Genomic DNA, 19,531 nt, shown 5'->3' on the forward strand with positions numbered 1-19,531 from the left:
TCTTTTATTTCTGGACTAACTTAATTAAACTTTATGGGAGGGTCCTTGATTCTGGTAAGTAAGTAAGTAAGTAAGTAAGTAAATTTATTCAGGTATACACAGTACAGTTACATAGAATTATCATACATAGCAGCATATGTGTAGAGAACCTAGGATAACCCAAAAAAGTCAGACAGAGTGACTTATTTCCATTGGTGAAGGGGCTGTTGATCCAAGGAATTTTATCCCATTCCTTCAGGTTTAGTTTTCTGTTCATGGCTGGTTAATGGGGTTTCAAGACTGTCGACGACATTGCGGTCATGTTATCTGTTCACCACCAGCCAAGAATATAATCAATATTAATAAGCATGTTCAACTGAATGTTCAATTGTCCCATGGCTCGGTTGGTAGCGCACTCAGCTCACACACTAAAGTCCGTGGTTCGATCTCCGGTACGGGTGGAAACATTAGGACGCGTTTCTTTAAGACACCTGCTGTCCCTGTTCACCTATCAGTAAACAGGTACCTGGGTACTCGCCTAGTTGTGCTCACCTAGTTGAGGTTGCAGTGGTCGGGTCCTAGCTCCTGGCCCCGCCTCTTCACTGGTCGCTACTAGGTCACTCTCCCTGAGCCGTGAGCTTTATCATACCTCTGCTTAAAGCTATGTATGGATCCTGCCACCACTACATCGCTTCCCAAACTATTCCACTTCCTGACTACTCTGTGGCTGAAGAAATACTTCCTAACATCCCTGTGATTCATCTGTGTCTTCAACTTCCAACTGTGTCCCCCTATTGCTGTGTCCAATCTCTGGAACATCCTGTCTTTGTCCACCTTGTCAATTCCTCTCAGTATTTTGTATGTCGTTATCATGTCCCCCCCCCTATCTCTCCTGTCCTCCATTGTCGTCAGGTCGAGTTCCCTTAACCTCTCCTCGTAGGACATACCTCTTAGCTCTGGGACTAGTCTTGTTGCAAACCTTTGTACTTTCTCTAGGGTGTTAGTCTACTGGTGTGGGTCGCATCCTGGGAACATAATTAACCTAATTTGCCCGGAATGCTCTGCATAATGAGATTTCTATATAGTATGTCATGGATGTCAGCTATGGTCTGTATACATTGTACCTGTACCGACCATAGTGGTCGTGTTGCCGACCATAGTGGTCGTGTTGCCGACCACAGTAAAGACTCGGGTGGAACAAGCCTCACGAGACGACTGTTTTGTTATTAACTCACGATGAAGCTCTAAACCATTGTCTCTTATGACTTAATAAAGCTCTGCATAGGTCGAAATAGTGTCTCACGATCTGACAGTTTCGCACATGTCGAAAAGTTGTCTCGTAATTTGAGTTTTGCACCGGGTGTCGTAGCTGGTAGAAGGGTGTTCGTATGGCCTCTTAGCCTTGACTTCAGCGTCGCATTATCAACAGAACGCACCATGCATTCAGGCTCTGCCAGATCCGTCAAGTCTCATTAGTGTAATCACACTTTTAGCTAAATACCACATGTCGATGAGCAATCGCCCGAAGTAATTATGAAGTCACCTCGGACGGAAGCCGTGGCCATGAAAACGAACACCGCCTATGCAATAATGCACACAAGCACCTGTTGTTATTGTTTTTTTGGTCTTTTGAGGTGGGTCGGCATGGGTTGTGGGAATAGGTTGGACCTATTGGCCCCCACCCCTCCCTACCTCCATTGGGACCTTTCCCTGCAGTCGTTTCTGCGCCTGGGAAAGGTACAGAGGAGAGGAGGCATTGATGGGTAGGGGCTTGCAAGGCTTGTGGGTCGTGGGTTGCAATGGGAGTCGCCTTACGTAAGGGGTGGAATGCATTGTATGTTGCAGTGGAGAGCGTTGCTAGTCAGCCAGCCGTTATGGAACTTTGAAGGTTATTTGCATAAGAGCAACAGACGCTGGTTGCAGCTGCAGGCGATCAGGTGACAGATATATGGTGACCAGGGAACAGGTACGAGACACCATGATCTGTACTAGGGGAGGAATGTCATCGCAAGACGATTAGACTAACAAGGTGAATTGTCCGTGCAAGTTGCTAGCTTGCCATAATGCAACATGTGTGTGCATGAATGCAGGGGAACCTACATGGTGACATGTCTATACTCACCTATTTGTACTCACCTATCTGTAATCACCTATTTGTGGTTACAGGGGTCGAGACATAGCTCCTGGCTCCGCTTCTTCACTGATGGCTACTAGGTCCTCTCTCTCCCTGCTCCATGAGCTTTATCATACCTCGTCTTAAAACTATGTATGGTTCCTGCCTCCACTACATCACTTGCCAGACTATTCCACTTCCTGACAACTCTGACAAAAGAAATACTCCCTAACATCTTTGACTCATCTGAGTCTTCAACTTCCAATTCCTGATCCCTTGTGTCTGTGTCCCATCTCTGGAACATCCTATTTGTCCACCTTGTCAATTCCTCGTCTATAAGTAGGTATATAAGGAGCTGTATACTGAACTACTTTTGTAGAAAACCCTATGTAAAATATTTTATATTGCCTGCTAAAACATACAGTGATAATGAAATGCAATCGCTAACATGCAAACTCAACATTACTGAACAGGCAACATTCACCTCTACGTTACTTTCTAGAAATACTCAGTCTTGCAGATGAGCCAATGTTACTAACGAGGAAGAAATAGGTGAGATTGATTACCTGTTAAAGTTTTTTGGTATCCCGTAGCTCGGTTGGTAGAGCACTCAGCTCGCACATTGAGGTCCGTGGTTTGATCCCTAATACGAGTGGAAACGTTAGGGCGTGTTTCCTTAAGACATTTGCTGTTCCTGTTCATCTAGCAGTAAATAGGTTCCGGGTGTTAGTCGACCGGTGTGGGTCGCATCCTGGGGACAAAATTAACTTTAGCTGCCCGAAATGCTCAGCATAACAAGCGGCTTTCTATACAGTAGTATGTCATTGATGTCAGATAGGTCTGTATACCTTGTACATGTACCTGTAGAAATTTATTATTATTATTATTATTATTATTATTATTATTATTATTATTATTATTATTATTATTATTATTATTATTATTATTATTATTATTATTATTATTCATGCTCAAAGTGTACACGTGAAGTTGACAGTCAATCTATGTCTCACAAATATATCAGTCATCTACCAGTCAAGTGGTGAACCAGAGTGGAACCCCAACACTGCCTGGGCTACGAGACTGTTTCTCTGTATATCTGTCATTTCTAATTTCCTTATATGACTCTCTCCTCTCCATATCTCCCTCCCTTTACTTGCTTTGGCCCCATCTTTTTATGTGTCTCTGTCCCTCCCTTTCTCCCTTTCTCCCTCTATCCACCTCCAGTTTTTTTTTACCATTCGTTTTCATTTCGAGTGAATAGGGAACACGCAGAGGGTTACGACTGGAGAATCACCTCATTAGGGACACCTGCAAGGCCTTAGCTGTAATTGGCTACACTCAGGTTTTGCAACACGCATTTTTCCCATCGGTAGGTCCATTCAGAGAACGATTTCTACCTGTTCCTTTCTGATTCCATAAGCAATCCTTTTGTCCCTTCCCGATTTTTACGACTTGTTGGTTTGCGGTCGTGAATCTGCAACGCTGGAGCTAATATGATGGAATGGTTGATTTACGAATTTTTTTTTATTTTCTACGATGAGGATAGTTTTCTTGTTTATAAATGTGGTTCTCAAGGTTCCCGAGACAATATGAATCTTTGATGTGCTATGAGTGATGATTCTAGAGATGTAGAAAGACAATTAAAAACTCCTCCATCATCTGAATATAGCGCAACAATTTCTCCTTCAGTGCATATGGTCAAAAGGACAAAAAAAACTAGAAGGTAGCGAAGCTTACCCAGAGGGACTTCGCTGTGCACCTACCCTCCAGGCCAGAGTGAGAGAGGCTGACCAGAGCTTATAAAAACCTCGTTCCTTCTCTCACCGCTACACACACACATTACAAGCTCTGCTATATGACGCCACCAACCCCATTTATTCCTTCTGCCTCTGTCACTCTACATTTTTTTTTATTTACAGCGAGAGAAGGTATCAGACAAGTGTGTGTGTGTGACTGAAATACTTCAGCTTGTGTACTACATAAGATCCCATCTGTACTTAATATGTGATGTACTATCCTAGCACAGTAACTGTTGAACCTCTCACCTTATCTAGGTAATAAGTAATATATATATATATATATATATATATATATATATTATATATATATATATATATATATATATATATATATATATGTATATATATATATATATATATATATATATATATCCGCCCAGGGAGGTACTACCGTCCTGCCAAGTGAGTGTAAAACGGAAACCTGTAATTGTTTTACATGAAGGTAGGATTGCTGCTGTCCATTTTTCTGTCTCATAAACATGCAAGGTTTCAGATACGTCTTGCTACTTCTACTTACACTTAGGTCACACTACACATACATGTACAAGCATATATGTATATACACACCCCTCTGGGTTTTCTTCCATTTTTCTTACTAGTTCTTGTTCTTGCTTATTTCGTCTTACCTCCATGGGGAAGTGGAACAGAATTCTTCCTCCGTAAGCCATGCGTGTTGTAAGAGGCGACTAAAATGCCGGGAGCAAGGAGCTAGTAACCACTTCTCCTGTATATATTACTAAATATAAAAGGAGAAACTTTCGTTTTTCCTTTTGGGCCACCCTGCCTTGGTGGGATACGGCCTGTGTGTTGAAAGATATATATATATATATATATATATATATATATATATATATATATATGGTAGTAGGTTGGTAGACAGCAACCACCCAGGGAAGTACTACCGTCCTGCCAGATGACTGTGAAACAAAAACCTGTAACTGTTTTGCATGATGGTAGGATTGCTGGTTTCTTTTTCTGTCTCATAAACACGCTAAGATAACAGGGATATCTTGCTACTCCTACTTACACTTTGGTCACACTTCACAGACACGCACATGCATATATATATATACATACATCTAGGTTTTTCTCCTTTTTCTAAATAGCTCTTGTTCTTTTTTATTTCTTCTATTGTCCATGGGGAAGTGGAAAAGAATCTTTCCTCCGTAAGCCATGCGTGTCGTATGAGGCGACTAAAATGCCGGGAGCAATGGGCTAGTAACCCCTTCTCCTGTATACAATTACTAAAAAAGAGAAGAAGAAAAACTTTATAAAACTGGGTTGCTTAAATGTGCGTGGATGTAGTGCGGATGACAAGAAACAGATGATTGCTGATGTTATGAATGAAAAGAAGTTGGATGTCCTGGCCCTAAGCGAAACAAAGCTGAAGGGGGTAGGAGAGTTTCAGTGGGGGGAAATAAATGGGATTAAATCTGGAGTATCTGAGAGAGTTAGAGCAAAGGAAGGGGTAGCAGTAATGTTAAATGATCAGTTATGGAAGGAGAAAAGAGAATATGAATGTGTAAATTCAAGAATTATGTGGATTAAAGTAAAGGTTGGATGCGAGAAGTGGGTCATAATAAGTGTGTATGCACCTGGAGAAGAGAGGAATGCAGAGGAGAGAGAGAGATTTTGGGAGATGTTAAGTGAATGTATAGGAGCCTTTGAACCAAGTGAGAGAGTAATTGTGGTAGGGGACTTGAATGCTAAAGTAGGAGAAACTTTTAGAGAGGGTGTGGTAGGTAAGTTTGGGGTGCCAGGTGTAAATGATAATGGGAGCCCTTTGATTGAACTTTGTATAGAAAGGGGTTTAGTTATAGGTAATACATATTTTAAGAAAAAGAGGATAAATAAGTATACACGATATGATGTAGGGCGAAATGACAGTAGTTTGTTGGATTATGTATTGGTAGATAAAAGACTGTTGAGTAGACTTCAGGATGTACATGTTTATAGAGGGGCCACAGATATATCAGATCACTTTCTAGTTGTAGCTACACTGAGAGTAAAAGGTAGATGGGATACAAGGAGAATAGAAGCATCAGGGAAGAGAGAGGTGAAGGTTTATAAACTAAAAGAGGAGGCAGTTAGGGTAAGATATAAACAGCTATTGGAGGATAGATGGGCTAATGAGAGCATAGGCAATGGGGTCGAAGAGGTATGGGGTAGGTTTAAAAATGTAGTGTTAGAGTGTTCAGCAGAAGTTTGTGGTTACAGGAAAGTGGGTGCAGGAGGGAAGAGGAGCGATTGGTGGAATGATGATGTAAAGAGAGTAGTAAGGGAGAAAAAGTTAGCATATGAGAAGTTTTTACAAAGTAGAAGTGATGCAAGGAGGGAAGAGTATATGGAGAAAAAGAGAGAAGTTAAGAGAGTGGTGAAGCAATGTAAAAAGAGAGCAAATGAGAGAGTGGGTGAGATGTTATCAACAAATTTTGTTGAAAATAAGAAAAAGTTTTGGAGTGAGATTAACAAGTTAAGAAAGCCTAGAGAACAAATGGATTTGTCAGTTAAAAATAGGAGAGGAGAGTTATTAAATGGAGAGTTAGAGGTATTGGGAAGATGGAAGGAATATTTTGAGGAATTGTTAAATGTTGATGAAGATAGGGAAGCTGTGATTTCGTGTATAGGGCAAGGAGGAATAACATCTTGTAGGAGTGAGGAAGAGCCAGTTGTGAGTGTGGGGGAAGTTCGTGAGGCAGTAGGTAAAATGAAAGGGGGTAAGGCAGCCGGGATTGATGGGATAAAGATAGAAATGTTAAAAGCAGGTGGGGATATAGTTTTGGAGTGGTTGGTGCAATTATTTAATAAATGTATGGAAGAGGGTAAGGTACCTAGGGATTGGCAGAGAGCATGCATAGTTCCTTTGTATAAAGGCAAAGGGGATAAAAGAGAGTGCAAAAATTATAGGGGGATAAGTCTGTTGAGTGTACCTGGTAAAGTGTATGGTAGAGTTATAATTGAAAGAATTAAGAGTAAGACGGAGAATAGGATAGCAGATGAACAAGGAGGCTTTAGGAAAGGTAGGGGGTGTGTGGACCAGGTGTTTACAGTGAAACATATAAGTGAACAGTATTTAGATAAGGCTAAAGAGGTCTTTGTGGCATTTATGGATTTGGAAAAGGCGTATGACAGGGTGGATAGGGGGGCAATGTGGCAGATGTTGCAAGTGTATGGTGTAGGAGGTAGGTTACTGAAAGCAGTGAAGAGTTTTTACGAGGATAGTGAGGCTCAAGTTAGAGTATGTAGGAAAGAGGGAAATTTTTTCCCAGTAAAAGTAGGCCTTAGACAAGGATGTGTGATGTCACCGTGGTTGTTTAATATATTTATAGATGGGGTTGTAAGAGAAGTAAATGCGAGGGTCTTGGCAAGAGGCGTGGAGTTAAAAGATAAAGAATCACACACAAAGTGGGAGTTGTCACAGCTGCTCTTTGCTGATGACACTGTGCTCTTGGGAGATTCTGAAGAGAAGTTGCAGAGATTGGTGGATGAATTTGGTAGGGTGTGCAAAAGAAGAAAATTAAAGGTGAATACAGGAAAGAGTAAGGTTATGAGGATAACAAAAAGATTAGGTGATGAAAGATTGAATATCAGATTGGAGGGAGAGAGTATGGAGGAGGTGAACGTATTCAGATATTTGGGAGTGGACGTGTCAGCGGATGGGTCTATGAAAGATGAGGTGAATCATAGAATTGATGAGGGAAAAAGAGTGAGTGGTGCACTTAGGAGTCTGTGGAGACAAAGAACTTTGTCCTTGGAGGCAAAGAGGGGAATGTATGAGAGTATAGTTTTACCAACGCTCTTATATGGGTGTGAAGCGTGGGTGATGAATGTTGCAGCGAGGAGAAGGCTGGAGGCAGTGGAGATGTCATGTCTGAGGGCAATGTGTGGTGTGAATATAATGCAGAGAATTCGTAGTTTGGAAGTTAGGAGGAGGTGCGGGATTACCAAAACTGTTGTCCAGAGGGCTGAGGAAGGGTTGTTGAGGTGGTTCGGACATGTAGAGAGAATGGAGCGAAACAGAATGACTTCAAGAGTGTATCAGTCTGTAGTGGAAGGAAGGCGGGGTAGGGGTCGGCCTAGGAAGGGTTGGAGGGAGGGGGTAAAGGAGGTTTTGTGTGCGAGGGGCTTGGACTTCCAGCAGGCATGCGTGAGCGTGTTTGATAGGAGTGAATGGAGACAAATGGTTTTTAATACTTGACGTGCTGTTGGAGTGTGAGCAAAGTAACATTTATGAAGGGATTCAGGGAAACCGGCAGGCCGGACTTGAGTCCTGGAGATGGGAAGTACAGTGCCTGCACTCTGAAGGAGGGGTGTTAATGTTGCAGTTTAAAAACTGTAGTGTAAAGCACCCTTCTGGCAAGACAGTGATGGAGTGAATGATGGTGAAAGTTTTTCTTTTTCGGGCCACCCTGCCTTGGTGGGAATCGGCCGGTGTGATAATAAAATAAAATAAAATATATATATATATATATATATATGTATATATATATGTATATATATATATGTATATATATATATAAATAATCCTTAATTATGAATATTATCTTAGGGTAATTAACTAAAGTTAACTTATTTAGAACCAGGTTAAATTCTGCATAATTTAACCTACATTCCGGAAGAAACAAATATGCGTATTAATGAAAGTGATGATATATGAAGGGTCAGTGTTCTCAAAATATTGTATTTCCTAAAATTCATTATTATTATTATTATTATTATTATTATTATTATTATTATTATTATTATTATTATTATTATTATTATTATTATTATTATTATTATTATTATGGTACGGAGAAACGCTATAAACTCGTAGGGGTCACACAGAGCCTGGTGAGTGGGAGGTAATCAGGTGTGATCCGAATAAAGGGAGGGTAGCTTCAATTCCCTGGATCAAAAGCTCCCCCTTGAGGAAGAATGCAGTTGCAGATCAACCTTGTTCACTGCTGTCAGGTTAATTAAGAGATCAGTCAGTGATAACGTCAGCCAATGCAGGAAGTGTCATACTGACTTTAGCCAGAGCAAATCAGGAGGAGAAGGAATGGAGATAATGAGGGAATAAGAGGAGAGAAGATAATGGTGAAACATGGACGAACTATGTTTACAAGAACTATTAAATTTAGACACATGTGAAACATCTGTCAGTACTGTGTACCACTGTACTCATAGTAACCGTTACTGATTCACTCCCTCCCTACGTGAATCACTGACCGTTATGTGACTCACTGTTGATCAGTACAAATTCAAGGACGTGATTGGAAGACAGAGGAACTACATACAAAAGATGAGGTAATCAGTCCCTCAGTCTTGGAGTTGATGTGAAGATCACCGTAGTCTTGAAGAATCTGGAGCACTGGCAAGAAGGCTGGCGCTTATATACTGCCTGTGCTCCAGAGTCTTCACGACTACGGTGATCTTCACACCAACTCCAAGACTGAGGGACTGATTACCTCATCTTTTGTATATAGTTCTTCTGTCTTCTAATTATGTCCTGGAATTTGTATTGATAAAGCCACTGGATGGCGAAACGTCTACAATAAAGATATCCAGATGTTGCACATGTGTCTAAATTTTCATTTTGTCGGTATTGTGTACCCTTCACGCACAAGAACTATCAAGTTAGCTGGAATCTCCTGTTGTCTGTTACTGCAGGTGAACTCTGTCATAACCTGGGAACACCTAACTCCTCCCTTCCCTGCAACCCTCTGCAACATTACCTCCCTTCCTGCAACACTGCCTCTTGTGTGTGCTGGCTCCTGGGAAAGTGTTGCACTTCTTGCAACTCTTCCATTGAAAACTTCGTGCCTCTTATGAAAGGAAGAATGCAGCAAAGATTTACCTCAGGACCATCATGGTGGACCCTCCCAGCCTCTCTCCTCACAGTGTTCTAACACACTGATTCTTGACTCAGGAACACACTACATTATCAGGAACATCTGACACAATCCACACTTCAGAAGGTAATCCCAATTATAAACATCACTTCGGATAATTTACTCAATCATGACCTAAATCCCTAACTTAATGGCCAAGAAACAAATAATTCACAAAATATTTTCAAGAAGAGACCATAAAATCGGACACACACAATGCACGGAATACTGAGTAGTTTTTCGTTGTCATGTAGCTGTGAGGACCTCTGTGATCTTCATCCTGATTGGTTATGCAAGATTATCATCAGCCAATCACAGCCCTCGATTTATGTATGCATTCCCTAGCCTACAGGAAGGCTGATTATTCTATTCTTAACCAGTGAACATTGTGTTTTATTGACACTAAATCATGTTTCCAACCATGATTGATATTATTTTCCACACTGTTAAGCGGTTGACATATATTGTCTTGATAAATCTTGTTCAGGGGAAATTATCATTTGTGGCGTAAACCACTACTTAATACTCAAATAACCGGCACATAGGAGAAGCTTACCACGACGTTTCGGTCCGACTTGGACCATTGACAAAGCCACACTAACATAAAAGAATGAGGGAGCTAGTATATATAGGAGAGGAAAACAGGGACGGGACAAAGAGAGGAAGACAAAGTAGTGGTAATGCTGGTAGTGGAAGTAATAGTAGAAGCAGAAAGTAGGGAGGAGTAGTTGAGTGGAGTGAAGGGTGAATGGAGGCGATAGTAACGGTAGTAGCAAGAGTAGTAGTAATGGAGTAGTAGTAGTAGTAGTAGTAGTAGTAGTAGTAGTAGTAGTAGTAGTAGTAGTAGTAGTAGTAGTAGTAGTAGTAGTAGTGGGGTCAGTCTATGGATAACAATAAGAATCACTGCTTACATTGAGACAAAAACGGGAAGAATGGTTGTCTTTATATTTCGACCTCTATCTGGGGTCCTCTTCAGTAGACATCGGTTGGAGTGCTAGTCTTCCTGTTTTTCTCTTTTAACTCTCTTTGCTGCCATACACCAGTATACCAAGCATTGTTTACCTGGTGTATCAGATAACATTCATTTAGTAACCAGGAGGCCTGGTCTGAGACCGGGCCACGGTGTGGGGGGCGGCGACCCCAGGTAAATACTGCAGGTATGAATACCCTTAATGTCATCCTGGTACCCTGAGCATCCTCTCTCATAGTCTACCACCACGGACATGCTTGCTGCCATCTCTGCCATCACGGACATGCTCGCTGCCATCTCTGCTACCATGGACATGCTCGCTGCCATCTCTGCTACCACGGACATGCTCGCTGCCATCTCTGAAGAAGAAGAAAAAAAAACTGTCACTTACACATGTGCAGTGAACACATGTTTATCTCTCTCTAGGAGCTTAATAAATCTTCGAAGGAGCGAAACGTTGCCACAACAAAATGTCACATTAGCTGCATCTGTGGCCATTTATCAAACAAGTGATATTCTCACTGCTGCATTCGTTGTATACACTGCTGCACTACATATATACACTGCTGCACTACATATATACACTGCTGCACTACATATATACACTGCTGCACTACATATATACACTGCTGCACTACATATATACTGCTGCACTACATATATACACTATATATATATGCATATATACATATATGCACTACATATATACACTGAATAACTACGGAACTTTCCATTAGAGGTAAACAGAGTCAACTTGACATTGTAACTGCAATGATTCCTTCTGGTAAAATAAACTCGGAATTGAATGAATTACTAAAGGTATCTACAGGTGTAAACACAAACCTGAGGATAACAAATACGCAATTCCATTTATTCCAGCCTTGGGCGTGACATGAAGGAGTAATTTGTAAATTAGAATGCGAACCGAGTCCTTAAACGAGAAAGTTAGAACACTGTGAGGAGAGAGGCTGGGAGGGTCCACCATGATGGTTCTGAGGTAAATCTTTGCTGCATTCTTCCTTTCATACGAGGCACAAAGTTTTCAATGGAAGAGTTGCAAGAAGTGCAACACTTTCCCAGGAGCCAGCACACGCTGGAAACATGATTTCATGTCAATAAAGTTCAGTCCTCTCTGTTTAGGGATAGAATAATCATCCTTCTTGTAGACCAGGGAATGCATACATAAATCGAAGGTTGTGATTGGCTGGTGATAATCTTGCATAACCAATCAGGATGAAGATCACAGAGGTCCTCACAGCTACATGACAACGAGAAACTACTCAGTATTCCGTGCATTGTGTGTGTCCGATTTTATGATCTCTTCTTGAAAATATTTTGTGAATTATTTGTTTCTTGGTCATTAAGTTAGGGATTTAGGTCATGATTAAGTAAATTATCAGAAGTGATGTTTATAATTGGGATTACCTTCTGAAGTGTGGATTGTGTCAGATGTTCCTGTTAATGTAGTGTGTTCCTGAGTCAAGAATCAGTGTGTCAGAACACTGTGAGGAGAGAGGCTGGGAGGGTCCACCATGATGGTCCTGAGGTAAATCTTTGCTGCATTCTTCCTTTCATAAGAGGCACAAAGTTTTCAATGGAAGAGTTGCAAGAAGTGCAACACTTTCCCAGAAGCCAGCACACACAAGAGGCAGTGTTGCAGGGAGGGAGGCTGTGTTGCAGATAGGGTTGCACGATTGTAGGCTTGATGATTTTTGCAACAAGGTGTACTGTTGTTGTGAGCTGTTGCAGGTGTTTAATAGTTATCTTACATGCTTATATTTTTAGTATGGGGAGCTCTAAACTCATATGGGCTCTCTGAGGTGTGGCCTGAATGGCTCACATTGCACGTTAATACATACTTACTGACCCATTGCATTGTGAAAGATGCACTCTGAATCACATTGCATTGTTCTTATGATTGTTGCACTGGTTTTTATTTTTTTTACTAATTGTAATGTTATAGTTATAATCTGCAACATAACTGCAGATATCTTATGGTTGCTATTATGCTCTGCAAAACTATGAGCTTTCTGCATGCATAATCAAATGTCATCCATCTTTGTATAAACATTAGATCATGTGGAAATAAATTTTTGACTCGGACTTTGACTTTGAGGTACAGAAACCTGTACCAGTGACCGGTGAGGTGGGGAACTGTGGCAGCAGCACAACACAGATGTCCACTTGACTTAATAAGAGAGATTTTGTTAGGATTCTTACCCCGGGATAGTTAGCTACCCAGGATAACCCAAGAAAGGCAGTGCGTCATCGGGAACTTATTATTCCTGTTTCTATTTGAGAAGGGAAGTTCTGTTCCCTTCTCATTGCACATTTTTGGGTAATATTTCTTCCTCGTATATAGGGAAGCAGGGCTCGATGTGGTGTAAGCTGTCAGTGGTCTTTTAAATCCATAACAACAAGTTGAAAGTGGAGGAAAACAGGGCTGGATACGGCGCAAGCTGTGAGTAGCCCTTAACACCTCAACACCAACAAGGTGGAGGCAAGTATGTCTCGGTACGGCTCATGCCTTGGTTGCCCTTAAATCCCAAATAAAAACATCAACAGAAGATGGGAACAACGCACACCTGCAGTTATATGTAAGTTTATCCAGGTATACACGAATAAAGTTAGAGATTGTCATACATAGCATCATATGTGCAGAGAACCTGGGATAACCGAAAAAAGTCAGATAGAGTGACTTATAACCATTGGGGTCCTTTATTTCCCAATTAAAGTCACACATGTTCAAATGTAAGTTCTCATACCATATCAAATTAAAGTTTTGTTTTTATTTGGTGGTGTCACATATGTTTAGGTTCAAGTATTGTTGGGGGGATGGTTTAATAGTTCGGACACCCGTGAATGGGGGTTCTTTGATTCTGCTGATTGATTCTTGATTAAAGGTGTCCAGTCCCTGTCTTGATTGAAGGTGCTCAGTAACTTAGCCTAAAGCAGAGGTATGAGGGTGGAGTCACATTTATTGAAGACAGGTGAGTTACAGCAGTTGGAAATGGCTTTACAAGTGGGCGGGACCCACTAGAGGAAGTAGGTCATGGCAGTATATTACGTTTCGAGTGAAGAAGCCTGCACATGTGCATTGTCATGGCCCGCAGTGACCTGCACAGCCTGTACACACCTTCACAGAAAAACTATGAATGGGAACAAGAGCCCTTGTAAATAAGGTTCATTCGTCAGTATTAGGAGATAGGATAATCAGCCTTGTGATGGAGTAGGTGTATCCCACCTTAATCGTGGGTTGTGATTGGCTGATGATGAATTAGTATGACCAATGAGAACGAAGAGTAGTTAAGGTCTGGGAGGTGGATCACTGCAGTTCAAACCTTGCATTGTTGTGTCTCAATCTGCGGTTTATTATGTTGCAAACTTTCTGATGTATTCCTTTCATAATTATTAAAACACGAATTTTTGGGCAGATTTAAAGGACAATGTTTAATTTGTTAATTTATAGTTGAATTTGATTTTTAACTGAGAATTTGACGACTTGTTGTTGACAATGTAAGGAATCCTGAGTCAAGAATCAGAGTGTTGGAACACTGTGTGTGAGGGGGGGGGGAGGCAGAGAGGGTCGACCTGAGGTAAATCTTTGCTGCATTCCTCCTTTCATAAGAGGCACGAACTTTTCAATGGAAGAGTTGCAAGAAGTGCAACACTTTCCCAGGAGCCAGCACATACGGGAGGGAATGTTGCAGGGAGAGAGGCAGTGTTGCAGGGAGGGAGAGGCAGTGTTGCAGGGAGGGAGCGGCAGTGTTGCAGGGAGGGAGCGGCAGTGTTGCAGGGAGGGAGAGGCAGTGTTGCAGGGAGGGAGAGGCAGTGTTGCAGGGAGGGAGATGCAGTGTTGCAGGGAGGGAGAGGCAGTGTTGCAGGGAGGGAGAGGCAGTGTTGCAGGGAGGGAGATGCAGTGTTGCAGGGAGGGAGATGCAGTGTTGCAGGGAGGGAGAGGCAGTGTTGCAGGGAGGGAGAGGCAGTGTTGCTGGGAGGGAGAGGCAGTGTTGCAGGGAGGGAGAGGCAGTGTTGCAGGGAGGGAGATGCAGTGTTGCAGGGAGGGAGAGGCAGTGTTGCAGGGAGGGAGCGGCAGTGTTGCAGGGAGGGAGAGGCAGTGTTGCAGGGAGGGAGATGCAGTGTTGCAGGGAGGGAGAGGCAGTGTTGCAGGGAGGGAGAGGCAGTGTTGCAGGGAGGGAGAGGCAGTGTTGCAGGGAGGGAGAGGCAGTGTTGCAGGGAGGGAGAGGCAGTGTTGCTGGGAGGGAGAGGCAGTGTTGCATGGAGGGAGAGGCAGTGTTGCAGGGAGGGAGAGGCAGTGTTGCAGGGAGGGAGCACATAGTCTATGTCTGTTGAATGTGATTTAAGGACAGATTTTATTGACAGTTTTAATGATAAATAAAGCAACAATAAAGTTGAACATCTACGTGAGTACAAATAGGAAGCGCGTCTGTCTGGCGCTCACCAGACGGAGGATCGAGCCTCCAACACGTCTTGCACTGAATGACTCACTTGGGTTTAGCGCTTAACATGGATTAATTAATTAATTAATCTCCAGCAATAAAGTTATAACATTATTTTTTTACGAATATCTGACAATTATTAATACCACCTTCAATAATAATAATAATAATAATAATAATAATAATAATAATAATAATAATAATAATAATTTTAATTATATTATTATTGAAGAATGGAAGGGTAGTTCCATCACCCTGGATCAAGAGCCCTTCAGCAGCTGCTAGTGGTCGTGGTGTATATTACTCACACAACATTCACTCCATGTAAAATCAAACTGAAAAAAAGGGTATAATAAAAAACAATATGCACACTGACAAATACATCCCGTTTTCTATGGGTGTCTCTCACCCTCCTCAGACACCTGCTCTCTCTCTCTCTCTCTCTCTCTCTCTCGTACACATACACACACTGGCCACAGATCATCACTGACATGTATACTGTTCAGATTAGTGAAAAAGATTATCAGGATTTAGTGAAGGTAAGTCTCCCCCTCACCAGCCTACGTCAGAGTTCCCCTCAAGGGAGGTTCCTTGATGCTAGTGAGGGGTTCTTGATCTAGGGAATTGGAGCTGTGCTCCAGTTCCCTGAATTGAGCCAGAATACCTCCCCATCCTCCCTACATGCGCTGTATAACCCTATAATCCTCCCCTTGATTATTATAATACGTCAGAATAACGAGAAACAAACAAAAAGGACGGGTTGACTGCATATTCTTGCACTGTAAAAAAGGATTTGACGCTGTGCCCCACCAGAAATTAATTTAAAAATTAGATCAGGCAGGGGGACCAGGTGAGGTCCTAGATGGATCAAGGAATACCTAACGAATACAAGACAGAGGTTGATGAGAACCACAAATGTTTCAGGATGGGAAAGTGTAGCAAATGGGGTTCCCCATGGGTCAGTTCCTTGACCTGTATTATTCTTAATATGCGTAAATGACCTGCCAGAGGAGATTGATTCATATATCTCATTGTTTGATGATGATGCAAAACTAATGAGAGGAATACAAACTGAAAAGGATAGAGAGAGGCTAGAGGTGGACCTGAAGAAACTGCAAGAATGGTCAAACAAGTGGCCGCTGGAGTTTAACCCTAGCAAGTGCAAGGTCGTGAAAACTAGGGACGGAAAGAGGCGACCAGAGATGGAATACAGCTTGAGAGGAGAGAAACTACAGATATTGCTCAAGGAGAAAGATCTTAGAGTGAACATCACACCCAACCTATCACCAGAGGTGCATATAAATTGAATAACATGTGTAACATATGCGCGGATAACTCATCTCAGAACTGCTCTCAGAAACCTTAGAAAAGAATCTTTTAGGATGCTCTAAACGACACATGTTAGGACTATCATGGAGTATGAAGCACCAGCATGAAGGGACATGAGCTAGAGCATACTACAACCACGCTGGTGGGGGATTCGTCTGTAAAAAAACTACATTTGTGGTCACAGTGGTGGGCCATGCTAACTTCCCTATGGTGTATAAATATACCTAGTTGGATGGTTATAATTAGGCCGCCATAGCCTAGTGGTTAGTACACTGGACTGTGAGTTTTAAGACTCACTCGCTACAAGTTCAAACCCCATCCGTTCCGTGACTTTATTCGATAAGAGATAAATCTTTCCAGTAATCTGATAATTCTAGGTAAATCTGATAGTATTAAACTATAATAATATGATAAACCATGATGCCCACCGTAGCTAAATGAGTCTGAGTGATTGTGGATTATGATTTATCCTCCTGTTCAACCCTCCCTCCCTCCCTCCTTCCCAGGTTTCCACACCGCATTGCATCTACATTTGTAACCATCTCTTCCTCTCCTGGGAAAGTGTTGCACTTCTTGCAACTCTTCCATTGAAAAGTTTGTGCCTCTTATGAAAGGAGGAATGCAGCAAAGATTTTCCCCTTAACGTCCCTCCCCCTGACAGCCCTTAATCCCACCCAACCCATTTGTAAAGCTTCTGCATTCTGGCTTCCTATTGGACACAGTTACACAGGGAGAGCCAATCACAAGTCTTGTTCCGTGTAGTTGCATATTCGCCTTTGTTTACATCCGTAAGATTTCTGATTATTTTCAAAGCAACTATTGCAACTATGAAAAAATAATCCTGTCAATTATTATCGCTGATGATTCAAAGTAACATAGAGTAATTTGTGATAATTATCATTCACAGCAGATCGTTATTAAATTATATTGACAGTGATTTACATATTTTTCCCCTAGTAGTAACCATGACCATCAAGGTTTGGTCAAGGACCGGACTGCGGGGGCGCTGACCCCCGGAACACCCTCCGGGTATACACCCTCAGTGCATATACCCTCCAGGTATACTCCCTCCAGGTATACACCTTCCAGGTATACTCGAGGTATACACCCAGGTATATTCCCTCGTCTCCTATTCCTCGCACTCACCTCACACTCTCATACTCCTCACCTCTACCTACATCCTCCCTTATTGCTACACCACACTGCATTTCCATCCCCTCGTGCATCAACACTATTCATTGCACCAATCTAGAAAAAAAAATGCACGTAGAGGCCGCTGCATTCTCCTCTGCTGACTAGCGAGGTTGCATTTGCAACGGCAACCATACAACCCACTGCAACACTGCCTCCTGTGTGTGCTGGCTCCTGGGAAAGTTTTGCACTTCTTGCAACTCTTCCATTGAAAAGTTTGTGCCTCTTATGAAAGGAGGAATGCAGCAAAGATTTACCTCAGGTCGACCCTCTAAGCCTCCCCCCCCTCACACACACAGTGTTCCAACACTCTGATTCTTGACTCAGGATTCCTTACATTGTCAACAACAAGTCGTCAAATTCCTAGTTAAAAATCATATTCAACTATAAATTAACAAATTAAACATTATCCTTTAAATCTGCCCTAAAATTCGTGTTTTAATAATTATGAAAGGAATACATCAGAAAGTTTGGAACATAATAAACTGCAGATTGAGACACAACAATGCAAGGTTTGAACTGCAGTGATCCACCTCCCAGACCTTAACTACTCTTCGTTCTCATTGGTCATACTAATTCATCATCAGCCAATCACAACCCACGATTAAGGTGGGATACACCTACTCCATCACAAGGCTGATTATCCTATCTCCTAATACTGACGAATGAACCTTATTTACAAGGGCTCTTGTTCCCATTCATAGTTTTTCTGTGAAGGTGTGTACAGGCTGTGCAGGTCACTGCAGGCCATGACAATTCAGGTCACTGCAGGCCATGACAATGCAGGTCACTGCAGGCCATGACAATGCAGGCCACTGCAGGCCATGACAATGCAGGTCGAGGCTTGTATGGCAGGTTATAGTTACTGCAGGATCCTGCAGGTTTATTGATCAATATTCCCTTGAAGGGAATGCATTGATGGCTGTGAAGGGCTCTTGATTCAAGGAATTGGAATTATCCTCTCTTTGAATTCAAAGCTCATTACTTCGTCTTTCATTGTAGACTACAGTTGCTGTTAAGTTACCTCGTAGATTAACACTAGTGTTGTAAGGTTTTGCAGAAGGACGTGTTGCATTTTGACACTGGTGGACGCTGTCAGAACCTGTAACACTTTCCAGATATCTGCCTCCCTACACCTGCAACACTGCCTCCCTACCTGCAACACTGCCTCCCTACCTGCAACGCTGCCTCCCTCCCTGCAACGCTGTCTCCCTACCTGCAACACTGCCTCCCTACACCTGCAACACTGCCTCCCTACCTGCAACACTGCCTCCCTACCTGCAACACTGCCTCCCTACCTGCAACACTGCCTCCCTACCTGCAACGCTGTCTCCCTACCTGCAACACTGCCTCCCTACCTGCAACACTGCCTCCCTACCTGCAACACTGCCTCCCTACCTGCAACACTGCCTCCCTACCTGCAACACCGCCTCCCTACCTGCAACACCGGCTTCCTACCTGCAACACTGCCTCCCTACCTGCAACGCTGCCTCCCTCCCTGCAACTCTGTCTGCCTACCTGCAACACTGCCTCCCTACCTGGAACACTGCCTCCCTACCTGCAACACTGCCTCCCTACCTGCAACACTGCCTCCCTACCTGCAACGCTGCCTCTCTACCTGCAACGCTGCCTCCCTCCCTGCAACACTGTCTCCCTCCCTGCAACACTGTCTCCCCACCTGCAACACTGTCTCCCTGCAACACCCTCTCCCTTCATGCAACACTGTCTTCCTCATCGCCTGCAACACTGATTCCCTCTCTGCAGCACTGCCTCCCTCCCTCCCACCCTGCAACACAGCCTCTTATATGTGTGTG

The 19,531-nt window shown here is 42.7% G+C and overlaps 1 long non-coding RNA gene across 1 annotated transcript in view; it reads right to left on the minus strand.

The window, feature by feature from the left end:
• Positions 1-19,531, minus strand: part of LOC138854756 (uncharacterized) — a 45,976-nt gene that overhangs the window by 7,298 nt on the left and 19,147 nt on the right. The window contains exon 2 of the long non-coding RNA XR_011393927.1: positions 10,679-11,096. This is a non-coding gene — a long non-coding RNA (uncharacterized lncRNA). The remainder of the gene's footprint in view (positions 1-10,678; positions 11,097-19,531) is intronic.

This window comes from Cherax quadricarinatus, chromosome 68, assembly GCF_038502225.1.
Source record: "Cherax quadricarinatus isolate ZL_2023a chromosome 68, ASM3850222v1, whole genome shotgun sequence".
NCBI classification, from domain to species: Eukaryota; Metazoa; Arthropoda; class Malacostraca; order Decapoda; family Parastacidae; genus Cherax; species Cherax quadricarinatus.